Source organism: Solanum verrucosum, unplaced genomic scaffold (genome assembly GCF_900185275.1).
Source record: "Solanum verrucosum unplaced genomic scaffold, falcon-dt-bn FXZP01000229.1, whole genome shotgun sequence".
NCBI classification, from domain to species: domain Eukaryota; kingdom Viridiplantae; phylum Streptophyta; class Magnoliopsida; order Solanales; family Solanaceae; genus Solanum; species Solanum verrucosum.
The window spans coordinates 505,975-523,779 of NW_026020011.1; the positions used below are offsets into that span (position 1 = coordinate 505,975).

Consider the following 17,805-nt stretch of genomic DNA (forward strand, 5'->3'; position numbering starts at 1 on the left):
AAAGCATATTTCTTTTTCCACAATCAATTGGTAGAAGCAATAAAAATAGATTAAGTTTTTCAAAATAATAGTAGTAAGACTTACTTCTCTTGGTGTAAAAATAAAAATCAGATAATAAATAAATAAATTCCAACATGCATGCAGGTGCTTGGAGGAGCATTTGGTGGAATGCTCAACAGAGATGCAATAATATCATATGTTGCTAGCTTATTAGCTAGTTTTTACTTTTTTTGGTTTCTTTTAAAGTTGTATAAGTAAAGCCTTTTCTTCTTCCTTTTTCTATTAACTTGGGAAAATGTAATGTTATGTACTTTGATGACATATCAAGTTTATGTAAGATATTAATGTATTCAATAAATGTTGTGTATTGGATGAAATGTTTGCATTTCTTGGATTCAAGTATGAGAATACTTCCTGTCCCTATCTATATTTGTCCATTTTTTTTTTCTAATTTGATATCTCTTTTTACTTGTCATTTTTGATAAATCAAAAAGGATAATTTATTTTTTTATATTGTATCCTCAATTTATTAACATTGAGTTAATTTCTTTGAAAAATGTAGTGAGTAAATATGTTTAAGACTCTATTGAACTCACTATTGCAATCATTGTTTTCTTAATAGGTGTGTCAAGTCAAAATTTATTGAAGTAAAACGGAACAGAAAGAATGTATATGTAGCCTTTGGCAGGTACAAAGTACCAAATAAAAAATTTAAAACACCTTCTGAAGATTCAAATTATTCAACAAGAAACCTCACTACCACCATCACATATAAAAATTAACACTAACATACATTAAAGTTGTGAGACTTCAATATTACACTACTTAAAATATCACTATATTTTTTCCTACAAAATTTTCTATCTAAAAATATTCAATGGCTATTCCATCGATAATTAGAGATTGAATCGGTATGAAAAGAAAAAATAGAAATTGTTTCATATGGAAAAATCAGAAAGCTTACTTGTTATATGCGTTGGGAAATACTCTCTCTGTCTCAATTTATGTGACACTTTTCATTTTTCGAGAGTCAAACAGATTAAGTTTGACCAGAAATTTGCGCGTGGAATCTTCAATTTTTTTTAAAATGAAATTTATATATTTGTGAACTATGTAAAAAGGTTTTAAGTCACAATAATTGGCAATTTAAAATAATTAAAAGATATATGCAAAATTTATGATCAAAGATAGACTTGTTTGAATTTCAAAATCAGAAAAGTGCCACAAAAATTGGGATGGAGGAAGTAATGGAAATTGGTGATGGTATTCATATAAGAATTGTGTATGGTAATTTAATGATGTGAACTTGCTAAACAACTTGGATTAAAAATTAGAATCTTGTTGATTTGTGTGACTTGATTATGTTGTGGCAATTGACCGAATGAGATGAACACTTAATGATATGCTTTGATTAATTGTTGTTGGATATTAGTGTTGAATTATCATCCTCATATTTGATCAATGCACTATTATGTAATGCACTATTATGTTTGCATTTATGTTGTACCACTGTTGTGATGATATTGGTGAGGATGAGAGGAAATAGGAATTTGGCCCCACGTCCATGGTGGAAACATTGAGTGGAAATAGGGAATGAGCCACATATTTTTGGCAGATTCATTGAGATAAAATTGGGATCGGGCCACACGCCTATGGCAGATGCATGAACTAGGAAGTCCCCTATGGGTTTCGAATTGAGATTCAACGGAAGTGTATTGTAGGACAGACACTTTACTTGACGTATCATTGCATTGCACATCATTACCATTTGTGAAGTTATGATCATTTTTATGAGACTTTCGATTGATGTACTTGATACTTGATCGTGACTGATCTGTACTTGTTGAGATGTTACTATTGAACTATGTGTTCCGTGATTTATAGATTGTTAGGTTGGGTTGATTTATGTGTAGGTTGTAGTTTGTGGAAGTTTGGTTGGAATGAAAGGAGTGCTCGTATTCTGCTTTGCTTGACTTAGCGTTTAGTAGTTTGTTTGTTGAGTACCATGTGGTTTGGTACTTACTCCTTACTTCTACACTTGTGTAGGTCACGAGCCCAGATCTATGTGATTATCCTTCTTCTCTACTTCGTCCGAGGCTTTTCTGTGGACACTTGAGAGGTACGTAGTTGCTTGTCATCTCAACAAGCCGTCTTGTTCCTTTATTATGTTCTTGTTCTACTCTAGAAACAAAGACATTTGAGACTTGTAATTTTTTTCAATTCAATTGTAATAGTGGCTTGTACATGTGACAACCAGATTTTGGGGGTATTTTTGAGTTGATTAAGTTATCCGCATTTATGCCATTGATATTTTAATTTCCGCTTTTCTATCGTTATGTTTTGGATTTTCGACTTACTTGTCATGGTGGGATAAGACGAGTGCCTCGTTACAAAAAACATGCATCCATAAGCTTTGTGTATTATTAGTACCTTGTTAATTCAATACACTTTTAGCCTATGTATATCTAATATTTGTATCAGTTATACGCTTTATTGTGTATTGAGGTGTGTATTACTAATACCATAGATTTTTATGTACTAGTAATACAAAAGGTTTCAAGACATGTATTAGATTGATTAATGGCATAATAACCCTTCAAATCCTTCTCAACACATTTTCTATTTTCCAAAGCTATAGAGTGTGGAGGGTATTATCCTAAACAAATATTTTTTTATAGAAGTTATGCAATGTGTTTTATTAATGCAAGTATTACTAATACAAGCATTATGAATACATGTATTACTAACACACTCTATTTAGCTTTATTTTTATGATCCCAGAATGTAGAACCAATGCTTACCTAACAAGATATTAATAATACAAAAGGTTAATACATGCATTATTTTTTCCAATAAACTCTACCAAACGACATGAAAAATTTGTGTTTTGCTTGTTTTCTTCTATTTCTTCGATAAGAAAAACAATAATGTTGTTATACAAAGAGAGCCAAACTTGACGTTTCCCATAAGATTTGGGCATTGACTTGAGATGACAACATTTTCCAAATTTTGAATTGATTGATTATTTGTTATGAATAAATTGTACGATCAGTAATTTATTTCATAGAAGAAAGTTAGAATTTGTGTCCCTCAAATTGAAGACATTATGTATATAGAGATAATTATTTTCCCTACCTAATTGTTGAGCCAATTTTTGACTAAGTCTACCCTATCATTATCATAGTCAACCCATTGCATTATGTATATGGAGATAATTATTTTCCCTACCTAATTGTTGAGCCAATTTTTTACTAAGTCTACCCTATCATTATCTATAGTCAACCCATTTGAGTCTTTAAGCATACTTTGTATTGAGAGTTATTTCAATGTTTAAAGTGTCTTGATGATTCAGATAGGTAGGAGTAAACCTATTTGATTTGTATAGCGAGGTGGGTGCTATATTAATTTGTGTGTCTAATAGTTGTTTGAGGAGGAACATGTTAGTGCAAAGTTTTAATGATAAACATTTTAATGCGTTTCAAGGTTAGCTGATCATCAAAAAGGAAAGAATCCAAAATAGAGATACAAGATCATGCTGCTTAAATCAAGGAAGATTACCAAACAAGACAATTGAAGACCAACAATCAAGGAAGCTGAAATACAGAGAACATAAATCAAGGCAGATCTTAAATTAAATAAGATCAATCAAGGAAGCCTAAATCAAAGCAGATTCCAAACGGCTACATCTCAATTAAGGAAGGTGAAGATTATGAAAAATCTCCAACGGCTATTGAAGATTGAAGAATCGAGGCTGTTTACTCAAAAAGATATAGTTGGGGAAATGACTTAGTTTTCGAAAAACCGATTAAACTTATGGTTTAAGAGAAATCGGGTTTCCAAAAGGACAGAGTCGCCACTTAATTTTTAGTAAAAAAAAAATCAAGAAAAAATTAAAGGTTTTCAAAAGATTTAAACAGATAAAATCAATTGAAAATAAAAGGGTTCGAAGTTCAATGTACATTCCGAGAAGGTGTTAGGCCCTCGGAATGCCCGCTAACTCGCGGTTGACCGGCGATTTGACTAAAATAACTTTGACTAATTTTTGAAAATTTAACTAAGCAAAAAAAAAAAAAAAGGAAACTCATTTATTTTTATTATTATTATTTTTATTATCTTTAGGAAGATGGGACTAAATGGGATTTTCCTAAGGGGAAATAACTTGAGTTTCGACATGACTAATATTAAAATAGAGCTAAATAGTAAATAAAATACATAAGAAAAAATAAATATTTAACTCTGAATATAAAAAGAGACGGCTATCTTCGGGGAATTAATTAAGTTAAACCAAAGATCAAATAAATATGGTAGTCAAATATAATAAAACAAATAAGAGCAAGGAAATGAGTATCCAAATTTGGGCCTTATCTTGGACCTGCTGAAATAATTGGTTGAGGCCTTGGGCCCATTTTTTTACTTTGAGCGAATTATATACACTGAGTGTATATAGACGTATACGGAATGATTTTCAGCCCGAATGTCTACATTTGTTCCCGTATATTCATTATGCCTATATTCTCGCATTTTTCAGCCTGCAGTTCCAACTTTCCACTCGTATTTTCACGTTCTGACCCTTATATCAGTGTATAAAGGCTGTGTTAAGCTGTTTTCAGCCTTTCAGAATCTGTAATTTTAATTTTTTCAGCCCATATTTATCATTTTTCGACCTTGTACACCTGTTCGTCAACTTCCAATCGACAAGGTTGACTCGATAAAGAGATTTGAGCTTTCACGGCTCATCTCGGAAATGCAAAGAGAGAATCCACAAGGACTCGGACATATTTCATAGCAAGCAAAAGAAAGACAAAATCAAGTTAGCAAGGGAAAACCAATCTTAAATAATAACAAAGAAAACATAACTTAGAAGAAGAAAATTCAAGATAACTACACACAAATGAGAGAAAAGCAATTAACAATTTGCTAGACTTTAGGCTCAAACTCAAATTGGAAAATGGCCACACAAATAGCAGATAAAAATATAAAGCCAAAACTCAATACATACGACCAAATTGAACAAAGATAAGCTCAATAGAAGAACACATACAAAAGGGTAGTTGGTTGGCAAAGACCTAGCTAAAATACTATATAAGTAATTAGAGGAAAAAATGATTAACTTTGACAAGAAAGCTACTGCCTCAAGAAAATCAAAGTCAAACCTCACATTGTATCTCACTAATGCATATTCAAATCACAGTGAATGAACCAAATACATGACACAAGAAATCTAGAAATCATGTCAATGAGATAGCTAACATTACTTAAATCGCAACTACTCGTAGCAAAGAGTCAAAACAATTAGAAAGAAAGCGACAATTTATATCTCTTTTTCTTTTTATTGAAACATTAACTAATACTGAATCACCAAAACAATCATAAGATGAAAAAGGATAGCAACTTTGAAATAGCAAAGAAAGTAGAAATAAACAAAATTCAAGATCTGGAGAGAAAAAGAGACAACAGACGGATAGAGAACTACAAGTATGAGGAGCCTTAGAGACATTAATCACGGAAAATCAAGTCATCAAATCGAACTGATTTCTATCGTCACATAATGAACATGATTATAACGCTTTAAAGAGAGTAATATTGATATTCAGCTCATATCTAGGCACATTCCAAGAGACATGGACATTTTTTCTAAACAACCAATGAAATCTTAAAGTATGTGAGTATTAAGACGATATCATAATGACATAAGAGACGAGTACAAATCGAGGTACTTGAAATTCATAATAGGAATGAGTACAACAGAAGTATTCACAATAATCTAAAACAGTAGACATAATACAAGTTATTGGACTAACAAAATGACCGAATGGAAATCGCTAAAAAGAATAGTTACAACTAAATTCATTTTGAGAAAATGATTGGCAAGTTAAACTAAAGTAAATCGAGGTTGGAATTTTATTTTATTTTTACCTTTTTGAGGGCAGCGAGCTGAGGCGAGGACGAGCGGAGAACGATTCCACCACTACAAGGAGATTCCTATCACGCAAGCTAGACTCGGGCAGCAAACAAGGAGTCCAAACGAAAACCCGAACAATGAAGTTCCCAAAACTTTAGACTAGAAAATTTCCAAGAATTTCTTTGATATAAATTCGACTATACCGAATTCTTTTGGAAGCTATTCTTTTTGTAGGTAAATGGTAGCCAAACCTTTTTGTATTTTATTTTATTTTTTTGCTCAATTTCTCCTCCCCCCTAACATTGAAAAAGAAAAAAAGTTTATATAGAGGGAGACTAGGGCTAATTTTGGGGTGGAAACGGATAGAAATATTTTTAGGGATTTTGAATTCAAAATTCCAATTTCTTTCAAAGGATAAGGAATATGCTATGATGCTTTCGAATCTTTCAAATTCTTCAACAAACTTGAACGGAAAAATGAGCTCAACCGTCGATTCTGAGCCAAGGACGGTCGAGATGATGAGATTGGGACACGTTGGATGATGAAGGACGAGTTTCCAACGTTCTTTGTACGAACGGATAAGAAAGGCGAGGGAGAGGGACGCGCTTCGGGTCGATTTGCTGGGCTGCGATGCTGTTGCGATGTTGCTGGACTGCTGGTGCGTTTTTGGGTTTCTTCGCCTGAAAAAGAAGAAGAAACGAGGTGGGTCTAATTTGTTTGGTATTGTATGTTGCTGCTGAAGTTGTATTGATGGGTTGGGTCTCTTAAGAATGGAATTTGGGCTGGGAATTGGAATGGGAATGTGGGCTGCTGCTAAGGTAAAAATAATGGGCTGTTGATCTTGGAAGTAAGGCCCAAGTTTGGTCTCAAGAAAAGAATTGGGTGCAAGGTGGGAAATGGGTTAAAATTGTAATGAAATGGCTAGATTTTAAATTGAGGATTTGGCCAAAAGAATTGCAATTATAATCGATTAGGATTACGAATTTAACCAAATCAGATTTACTTGGAGAATGTGGCTAAAAATATAAATAAATAAATAAATAAGATAAATTTAATGTTAATTAATTAACGAGCTTCTTATTCTTAACGAAATAAAATAATTAACTTGATAATAATATAATTAACTTAAACATGAACTAATTAATTCAAAAATCGTAATTATGATTTAAATTAAACTAAGTTAGTAAGACACTTAGCTAAAAAGAAATAAAAATCTTTTGATATGATTTTCAAATATTTATAAAATATACTAATTAGACACATAATTATATAATAATTAACTTAATCATAAACTAATTAACTCGAAATATAAGTTATTAATTAATTTAAACCAAATAGCCGAATATTTAAATAAAACTAAAATCGTTTTGAGACAATTTTCGAACATTCATAAAATATACTAATTAGACACATAATTATATAAAATATCATGTTTATTATTTTAAAATTTATAAAAATGACAAAACTACTTAAAATGACTTGAAAATTATTTTGAATTTTATAAAGCTAATTATTTCAAATTGTTTAGAATTTTAAGAAGCTCGGGAATTAATTACTATCGGGGAGGGTCAAAATTGGGTGTCAACAGAGGCTAACGGCTAGCAAAAGATCTCAAGTAAATTGAGGCTAAATCAATAGAAATGAAGATTAGCCTTAATCTTTATTCTTGGAAAATAAGGATTCCTTAACTTCTTTTCCAAGGATCAAATCTCTTGGGTTGCCATCTCTTCACAAGAATGATTCAAGCCTAGACGCTATAAATATGCTCCATCTACAAACTGACAAAGTGTACAATCGAATCGGAATCATCTCAACACTCCCTACTCTACTTTTGATAAGCATTGTATTACTTAGTTTTACTGTTTAAAAAAAAAAAAAAAAAGAAATATTGTTGGTAAGGCGTTGTATCAAAACAAAAGAGTGAAAAGAAACTGAGTATAAACTGTGAAGTCACACTCAACTTTGTACTCACATCAAAAGTTACCAAGTCTAGAAGAGAACACCTTTGCAACCCAAGGGTACTGGACGTAAGATCCACTTTGGATCCCAACCAGTATAAAAATTCTTGTGTCAAGTTTACTTTAGGCAGTTTTGATTCTATTCATACCTGTTAGCAACATGTAGTCGACTGAGGTTTCTCTCAAGTCAACTACTAACAAAAGAAGATCGAAAAAAATGGCAATTCACCCCCCTCTTGCACTTTAAAAACAAAGGTTAAAGTATGGAGTGGTGATATTGTGCGATTTACGCTCATTGTAATCATATTTTTTTCTTGTTTTGATTTACGCTCATGCAGGGTGTTTTGTGCATTGTAGATGAAATATAGAAATATGTGATGGGTCGCTTATGTAATATAACAAGTGTAAACATTTGGAGGTCGAATCCCGCACAGAATTGTGACTGAAAAATATTTAAGAGAAACTATAACTACATAGTTAATATTGATGTAATATACCACAAATAAAATAAATTACAGGTGAAATAAAATCAACAAAAATATATAATTAAATCTTAAGGCTGAGGCGCGGATATCTTGCTCTCTTTAAGGAGATTCAATCCCACTGCGGCATAATCTACACCAATCCAGCAGTATCACTCTTGACTTGTCCCCTCCAGGATACAACAGCCCAACAACGTCGTACAACTCAAGCAACTCCGGATTAGTTGAAGAGTCCAAAGCTCCACAAAAAGAATACCTTCCTTCAACATATAATACTCTTTTTTGTATAGTGAATATAGTTGAAGACTTGGAATATTTTCTTTGTCTCAACTCTCTCTTTCACTACACTAACCTCAATATAAATTTCTCATCTTTTCTTACATTATTTTCACACTTCTACTTGGGATGCTTCACAAAGTAAAAACACCACTATTTATAGGTGAAGAAGTCTTTCATATAATCAATTGGTAGAATAATGAGGGGTAGTGATGTGGCTAGATGTTACATGAGTTACAAGAAACTAATGGTCATATGAGTTACAAGAAACTAATGACCATGAGAGTTACAAGAACTAATGGTCATATGAGTTACAAGACACTAATGACCATGAGAGTTACAACAACTAATTGTCACGCCCTGAGCCTACACCCTGGGCGAGACCAGCACCCGGAGACCATTTCTGGCCCCAAGCGAACCCTTGACCTAGCTTTCTTAACTCAGCGGAAACCTAACTCAACAGAATAACTCAATGCAAACGCAAGGATTCAAAACAACTTAACTTATAACATCTGGCCACAAAGGCAACTCGAATCTCAAAATAGGATATTTACATATATACATAGATGAGAGACTCAAAACTAACTGACTGACTGTCTATGAAGCCTCTATAATACTGAGATGGATGTTGGGACAGACCCGGCAACATCCTAATGAAGCAAAACTAAGAGAACAAAACAACCTAGTCCTCCGGAAAACAAGGAGGCTCACCACTGACTCTGGAGTGCTCAACTGGATCAACGGCGTGCTGGATGCTGATTCGGGGTACTTGTATCTGCATCGACATAAGATGCAGGCCAACTGGCATCAGTACATTGAATGTACGAGTATGCGAGATGGAAAGCTAAGCCACAACTTAAGCTTGAAAAGAGTACAAGAGAACACTTACCTTGGCTCTGTTCGACTCATGAATAACTGAACTCAATATATAAAGCAATAAGACACATGCAATATACAAAGCTTGTAAGATAGTGTGAACAACTTAGCTCGTTAATGATAAAACCATAACAAACTCAACTTTACTTATATAGAAGAAATATAACTTTAGTGGGAGATTTTTTAACCGACAATCACCACCATGAGCCCTAGTGGTGATACAATGTTTTACCTCACGTTGCCCAAGGATCATCTTATACCTGGCCGTGGTATAGGAAGCTATCTTTACTAAGTGGATCCACTAGCTTAACTTTCGTGATCATCTAAAAAGTATGACCCGAGAAAATCCCATGTTGGCCCCATGGTTCTTATGGAGAGTTGAGTTACTATGAACTCATGTCCCCAACTCGGTGCTCAAGACTACTCCCAAAAATATACTTTAGCTCATAAGTATTTTAAACACATCTTTCTTTAGTTGAGATAATTGCTCAAAATCTAGCCCAAAGGCTCTCTTGGAATCGATGTTCCTTTCTTACTCAAATGTAAAAACATTTAGAAACTTCTTTGGGAAATACATAGTTCCCTAATAACCTTTGAGAAATGGACTTGACTTTATGCTCTTAACTTAACTTGAAACTTGAGACTCTTTACTTAGCTTGAACTCTATACTCTTTACTCGACTTGAACTTGAACCTTAAACGAAGGTAAAACGTTTAATAACGACTCTTGAAAAGCTTTAGAGACTTACTTGGACTTACTTCTTAACTTTGCTTGACTTGACTCTAACTTTCCTTAACTTCGATCCTAACTTGCCTTGAATTGAACTATGGATTCAAGGTATATGATCACATGTTTATGGATGAGTTAGGGATGTCTAAATGTACCTTAGAGTGTTGGAAACAACTATATAACATAGGTACAATACCAAGGAACATGCATGAGAAAGTGTGTAAAGAATGGGGGAACTTGGCGTCCTTGGCGCTCTGCAAGGCGCGGAGCGCCAGCCCTTGAAGCTCAGAAGGGACCTGCTGGTGCGCTGCTAGGCACGCCGCCCCAAAGGCTGGACTTCAGAGTCCCTTTTGGGGCGCGCTGGCAGGCGCGACGGGCCAGCCCCTTGCCCAGAAAATCCGACTTTTCTCCCTCTCTTTCCCAACTCTAAACCAACCTAACTTCAATGGATTCAACCCCAAACACTAAGTATCATAAAATCCCTCAACATACAAGAAATTCAACTCAAACACACAACCAAATCATGTCCCACAACCAACAAGAACTTCAACAACACAATCAACAACACAACCCAACAACTTCAACAACATAACCAATCTTTTCTCGAAAATAAAACGAGTTTGGTGTGTGGGGGAAAGGATCAACCCAACACTACGAACTCACATACCTATTAGGGATCACCCCCGACGATATCCACGACGATCCTTGACAGAAACTTGCTTGATCTCCTCTTGCTTCTCTTCTTGTCCTCTTCTTCTCCTCTTCACTCTCAAGCCCTAGCTCTCACTCTTTAAAATGGGACAAAAATGATCCAAAAATCAGCCTAACACACAATATAACCCCAAAAGAAATAGCTAGGGAAAAGACCAAAATGCCCTTAAAATTTTTGGACGGATTCCCTGCCAACTGTGCAACTTTCAAAGGGCATAACTCACCCATACGAACTTAGAATCGAGCAAACTCCGTTGCGTTAGAAAGATCATTCCACAAGCTTCGCAACCATAACTGGAACTACTCCTAAATAATCCTGAGCTAGGAGTTTTGACTGCTCAAAGTCGGCCAAAAACTCACTGATTTCTACAGTTAACCAATTTTCCAGATTTTTGAATTCCTTCCAAAAATGACTATTTCCGATTTCCAGCTTCTCTATAGTTATTTCAAATTGTCAGATGTTACACTAATGGTCATATAAGTTACAACAACCACTAGTCATCTTCTACCACAATTTGTACCCATTAACATATGCACTTAATAATTTTTATTTTAATAAAAAAAATGCATAAAACACCAACATTCTCCCACTCATTTTACTATTAAAATAGGAGAGTTCACCAATTTAGTTGAAGGTAGACTATTATGCATAATGAATGCAGTGGCAGAGCCAGAATTTTCAATAAGGGGATTCAAAATCGGTAGAAATAGGCACACGAAGTAGCCGAAAGGGGTTCGACATCTACTATATATACATAAAAAATATTTTAACCATGTATAAATAATATAATTTTCCACCGAAGGGGGGTACAAGGTGGCTCCGCCCCTAAATGAAGGTGTGCTCTGCATTGAACCTTCACTTAGTAAAACAATAATCTTTACTCTAGAGTCAATAGTGGTCTCAGACTTGAACTATGACTGCTTAAGGGATATAAAGTATCATTGCTTACACGCAATAATCAAGGTGTTGACACAAGCTTTAATAGCCAGCACATTACGGCCTTGTGTTATCCCAGTTTTCATGAATGATTTTTAGAACAAGCTCATTCTCATAGAAAGCGGCCTACTTTCACACTCACATAGGTGAAATCTTTCAAGGGTGCTCCTATAATTTGACACTTCACTCGTACGAGATATAGACTTTCATTAAGAGTTCAAAAACTCAACCTCCACAAATCATTATAGGATGAATTCACTTACATCATAGAGATTAAATAAAATTAATAATAGTGTATTTCACAACATGTCATCATATGATTCGCTCTTCCCATTAAACCTGGTTATAGGTTCTCTAGTCCCCAGGTTGGGTTTCCTCAAATATGACTCAGAATTATTATTTTTGCTTCAATTTCATCCCCCTTGATGTCCCCAGGTTGGGTTTCCTCAAATTGTCACAAATTTTATCACAATTAATATTGATGGTATACCAGTGATCAATATGATCTCACAATATTGTGTTTTCTCCTCATGAGTCTGAAATTATCATTCTAATAATGATTTTGTACTCTACCATTATATTGGTGCTATCACAATTAATCAAAATTAGAAACATTAATTTCTAAAAATAAAGTGTTTGATATAGTAAAATCAATTCATTTTTTCACTAGTTGTTGTTGACATCCTTTGAGAGGGAGCAACGTCGCGGTGACTCAATTTTAAAAGATTTAAAAGAATTTAAAAAGGGGTAAAAAGGGTGAAAGGGTAAAGGGAGTCGCCATCTAATTTTAGGAAAACTAGGAAAATAATTAATTAATGGGAAATTTGTATGAAATAGCAAACTATTAATTCAAATTAAATGTTATAGTCATAGTTTATTTTATTTGTAGTTCGCAGCAAACATCCCTTTTTTTGTCATCTGATTCGGTATACAATTAGCCATTTTCGGTATACAATTAGTCATTTTATACATTTCGGTATAAAATGTATAAAATGCGTTTGTTTTTGTATAAAGCGAGAGAAAAGTGTATATACAAATACAAATACATATATTTTCGTCCTATACACTTATAATTATACAAATACAGATCTTGTTATAAAAATTACAATGTATAAATGAATTTATACAAAACTGAACAATTTGTATAAAAATTGGATGTATCTAGCGAATTATACAAATCAAAAGCTCCATAGCAAACATAAAATTTTCTATGGAGTGAAATTATACTAACTATAGCTATAACATACAATATGGTTTTTATGTTTGTTATATGTGAAAATTGCTCATAATTAATTAACTTAAAATAATGTCTACGAAATCAATAGATTCTAGGTAAGGGGTTCAAGTTATTTCGAAAGGAAGGTGTTAGGCATCCTTCGAAATCCACAACTGTGGGTCCCGACTGAATTCATTTTTTTTCAAATTGAGGAGGAGATAAAAACAAATATACAAGTATAACAAACATGTGATATACACAAGTAATAAAATAAACCAATAATGTAAGAAACAACCTAAGGTTTGCCTAACATATATATATATACAAGATAATGAATAAAGAATATAATTCGAACTTCATTCGAATAGCTTCAATGGGAAGCAACTCCGTGTACCTGTAAAAACACTTAGTAAAAGCGTTAGTAATAAATAAATATGGCTCTAACATTTTTAACAAAGGTTTTGTAAATATTTTCTATTAAATTAACGACAAATTACAGTGAGCAAAGAACATGGACACTCATCAACGATAATATATTAAAATAATGAAGATTTGAAGCAACATTGATAACCATCAAATGTAGGCAGCAACAAACAAAACTTATATATCCACCATAACAAATAATAATTAAAAAAATGATAAAAAGAAATAATAACTAAATAATAATAATAATAATCATCATATCATATATATATATAAAAGAGAACCCTAGGCCCGCCTACGTGGCGCCACCACAAAGCAGAATTTTCTTTTAATTTATTTATTTCCAAAACTAGCTTTCCCCTTTCATGAAAAATTATGACTTTTATGAAAAGTTGCGACTTTTATGAAGAGTTGAAACTTTTATGAAAAGTTGCGACTTTAATGAAGAGTTGTGACTTTTATGAAAGGTTGTGACCTATCCGAAGGGTTGCAACTTTTCCAAATAGTTGTAACCTTTCCGATAAGGCACAATAAACATTTGTTCACACTACCCTTTGTTGTCTATAAATAGAGGAATTTCCTCTCATTTTAAAACAACGAAAATTCTTAACCTCCTCTTCTTTTTCTTCTGCACAATTAAATATTTGTGTACTATGTTCCTATTGAGTGGCTCACTGACACCATTGCTTATGTTACAGATATTGGTATGTATTTTTACAGTCATCAATTTATGCTTATGTTATTAAGGATATATGATAAGATGTTATAATTTTCATTTTCCTTTACATTATTAATGTTTGTTACTACGTAATCTTGTATATAAGATAATAAAGTGTTTTAGTTTTGATGAATGATAGGTTTCAAGTATTATTTTATAAATACCGTCATATTAAATACCCGCGCTTCGCACGGGTAATTTTACTAGTAATAGAATAATAATAAAAAGCAACAACTGTAATATAAAACACAGTAAAAATTATGAAGGTGATTTAGTGTAACACCCCAGAAATTTTTTGAACTAAGACTCAAACCGTTCTTCGTAGTGAGTGAGATTTTACCAAGGGATTTAAAATTTCTTAAGTGTTAAGGTCACTAGATGTAGCACCTTGAGTTTCAAAAAGAATTAAATTGGAAATAGCAAAATCTGAAATTTTGCAAGTTATGCTTAAGTATGAGTTTTGGGTCGACTTCAAATGACCATAACTCCTATCTCAGGATGAATTAGGTATGCTACCAGATATCGTAGAGAAGATCTTTGAATTATATTTCCAACGCCATGGAGTTTGCTATGTTTCGAGGTCGGATGAGTGAGATATGACCTTTTGAAGATAGGCTGCCCAGTTAAGGAAGGTTAGCCGAAAATAGAGAAGGGTATTTTGGTCTTTTCCTTACCCAATTAGATTTAATTCGATTTTAGTAATATTTTAAGGGTCTAATCCTATTAGGTTCAGTTTTATAATCCTAAAATTAGCCTAGGGTTTTAGTTGAGAGTTCAAGAAGAGAAAAGAAGAGAGAAGAGGAGAAAAGAGGAGAGGATCAAGCGTTCGTCGAGATTCTTGCGTGTTGTAGCGGATTTTCGCCATGGGTTTGATCCCTAAGAGGTATGTAAGCTTCCATAGTGTTGGGTTCTTTTACCCACATGGAGGTATGTAAGCTTCCATAGTGTTGGGTTCTTTTACCCACATGCCAATCATGATTTATTCGGCGTAATTTCGTTCTTGAAATTTAAAGATTTGAGTTCTTGGTAAGTGTTCTTGAAGTTTCATTATGTTTTAATATAAGATTCTGCTTGGGTCAACTTTAAACGACCATATCTCTTAGAATATTAAGAGTTACGTGAGCCATAACCTATCCAATTAAAGGTAATTGAATCTACTTTCCAACCCCACCAGTTTCACGTCAATCCAATATATGAGTAAAAAGTTATGACTATTTTAGTAACCTATACAGTGCTGTTACGAATTAGCCGACGGGAAAATATTAAAAAGAGTCATTTTTGTCTTTTTACCTCCAAGAAACCATAAATGAAATTATTGACTAATAAAGGCTCAAAACAATCAGATTTTCATCTTCACTAATGAAAATAATAATTCTTGGCCATAGAGATTTCAAGAAACTAATTCAAAAATCTCAAGAAAGGTTTTCTTGATTGTTTACCTTCAAGCTAGGGTTTCAAGGCTTCTAATCAAGTTCTTCTTCAAGATTCTTCAAGAATCTTGTTCTTCTAGGTATGTAAGGCTATCATAGTGTTGGACTAGTTCATCCTCACGCCCTACATCTACTTTCAGATCAGAAAAAGAGTAATCTAGGATACTTTCCCTAGATTTGAGTATTCTTGAGATAAGTTGATTTTGAGTTCTTGGATTCATGTTTCTTTTAAAAGTTCTATTCCTAATTATCGAATAGCTATATTGTTATTGAGATCCTTCATATCATGAATCATAACTCTTGAATTCATAATTCAAATTCAAGAGAGAGTTAAGAGTAGAGTTCAAGGAAGCCTTTGAATTCAATTCTGAATCCTTTGAGATCCATCATCGATTTGAGTTAAATTTTGAGAAAGTAAGTATGAGAATGAGAAGAGTTGTACATGAATTCCTTATTGATATTTTGACCCTTGAGTCGAGTCGTTCATGCCCATAAACTCCGCATGCACGTCGTAAGTTGAGCATCCTTTAGAGAAGTGGTGTCTTCAAGTTCTAAGCCTTTCAAGTATTGAGTTTCTAACCCCTTTGAGATTATATTTCTAATCATGGGACTATTACATGTTATCCATGAAGTCCTTGAGTTGAATTGTTCATGCCCATAATTTCGCATGAACATTATAAGTCGAACAGTCTTGAGATGAGAGATATCTTTGAGTCATTGAGTTGAGTAGTTCATGCTCATAATTTCGCATGAACTCTGAGTTGAGCATTCTTGAAATGAGTAGTATTATTGAAGTTCTTGGGTTCCAAGTATTTGAGTTCTATCTATGGTTATTGAAAACCTTGCATTGAGTAGTTCATGTCCATAATTCGGTATGAACCATATTTTAAGAAGTCTTTTACAAACGTTTTAACTTTGTTTTAAGACTTAAGTTTTGAATTCAGTAAAGAGTAAAGAGTAAAATTTGAAGTCATTTTCTTCAAAAGTATATGGGGACTAAGTATTCCCAAGGAGTTTATAAATGTTTTCACATTTAAATAAGAACGGAAACTGAGATTTCCAAAGGGCCTTCGGGCTAGTTTTCAGAAAAGAGTAATAGCTTTCTAAATGAAGCAAGCAGGGAAACTGAGATTTCCAAGATAGCCTTTGAGCTAAGTTTTTCAGCAATTATCTCAAATCAGCAGAAAAAAAGTATGTTTTTAAAACATAAGAGCTAGTATATTTTGGGAGTAGTATTGAGCACCGATATGGGGGAGAGTTCAGACAACTCACAGCCCCCATAAACCATGTAGCCATCATGGGTAGAAAAGGGTCATACTTTTTAGATGAACCTTTTTCACATAGACTAGTGGATCCATTAGTAGTTCAGGTCCTATACATTTGGCCGGGTATAGGATGCGCTGGCAGCGTGAGGTAGATCGTTGTATCATCACTATAGCTCTTATGTGATGGTTGTCGGTTAGAGAAACTCCCACAGAAGTTATTGTATTTTTATATACATCAGTTTATTGTATTTTTATATACATCAGTTTATTGTATTTTTATATACATTTCAGAGTTATGTTGTATCCTTGCATACACACAGATTTCAGAGCATGTTTTTAAACAGTTTGTTTCTTTATATTGCACTTGTTTTAAATTGCTTTATATTGAAATGAGTTCAGTCATATTGAGTTGAGTATTCAAAGTTGAGTATCCAGAGTTGAGCATCCAGAGTCGAATATCATATCTTTGAGTCGAATATCATATCCTTGAGTTGAGTATCTAATCTCTGAGTTGAGTATCTTATCCTTGAGTACTTCTGAGTTGAGTAAGTTTGAGTAGTTTGGAGTATTCCTTGAGTTGAGTAAGTTTGAAAAGAGGCAAATATGTTTTCTTTTTATCAAGTTTCAAGCTTATGTTTATGTTTTAGAATTCCCCTTACATGCTCGTACATTCCACGTACTGAGCCATTTGGCCTGCATCTTCTCATGATGCAGACACAGGTATTCAGGATCATCAACAAGAGCTTCGTTGATACATCCAAGAGTTCGAGTTAGCTATGGTGAGCCTTCTTGCTTTCAGAGGATTTCATTTACCTTACAGTCATATCAGTTGTTAGGATATCGTGGGTCTTGTCCCGACTTCCATCTTTATCAGTTAGAGGC

The 17,805-nt window shown here is 33.5% G+C and overlaps 1 protein-coding gene across 1 annotated transcript in view; it reads left to right on the top strand.

The window, feature by feature from the left end:
- The window catches only part of LOC125820237 (receptor-like protein Cf-9), a 78,401-nt gene extending 78,172 nt beyond the window's left edge, over positions 1-229 (top strand). Inside the window, exon 5 of the mRNA XM_049499675.1 lies at positions 145-229. The gene's annotated coding sequence lies outside the window, so the exon portion shown is untranslated. The remainder of the gene's footprint in view (positions 1-144) is intronic.
- Positions 230-17,805: the final 17,576 nt, after the last annotated feature.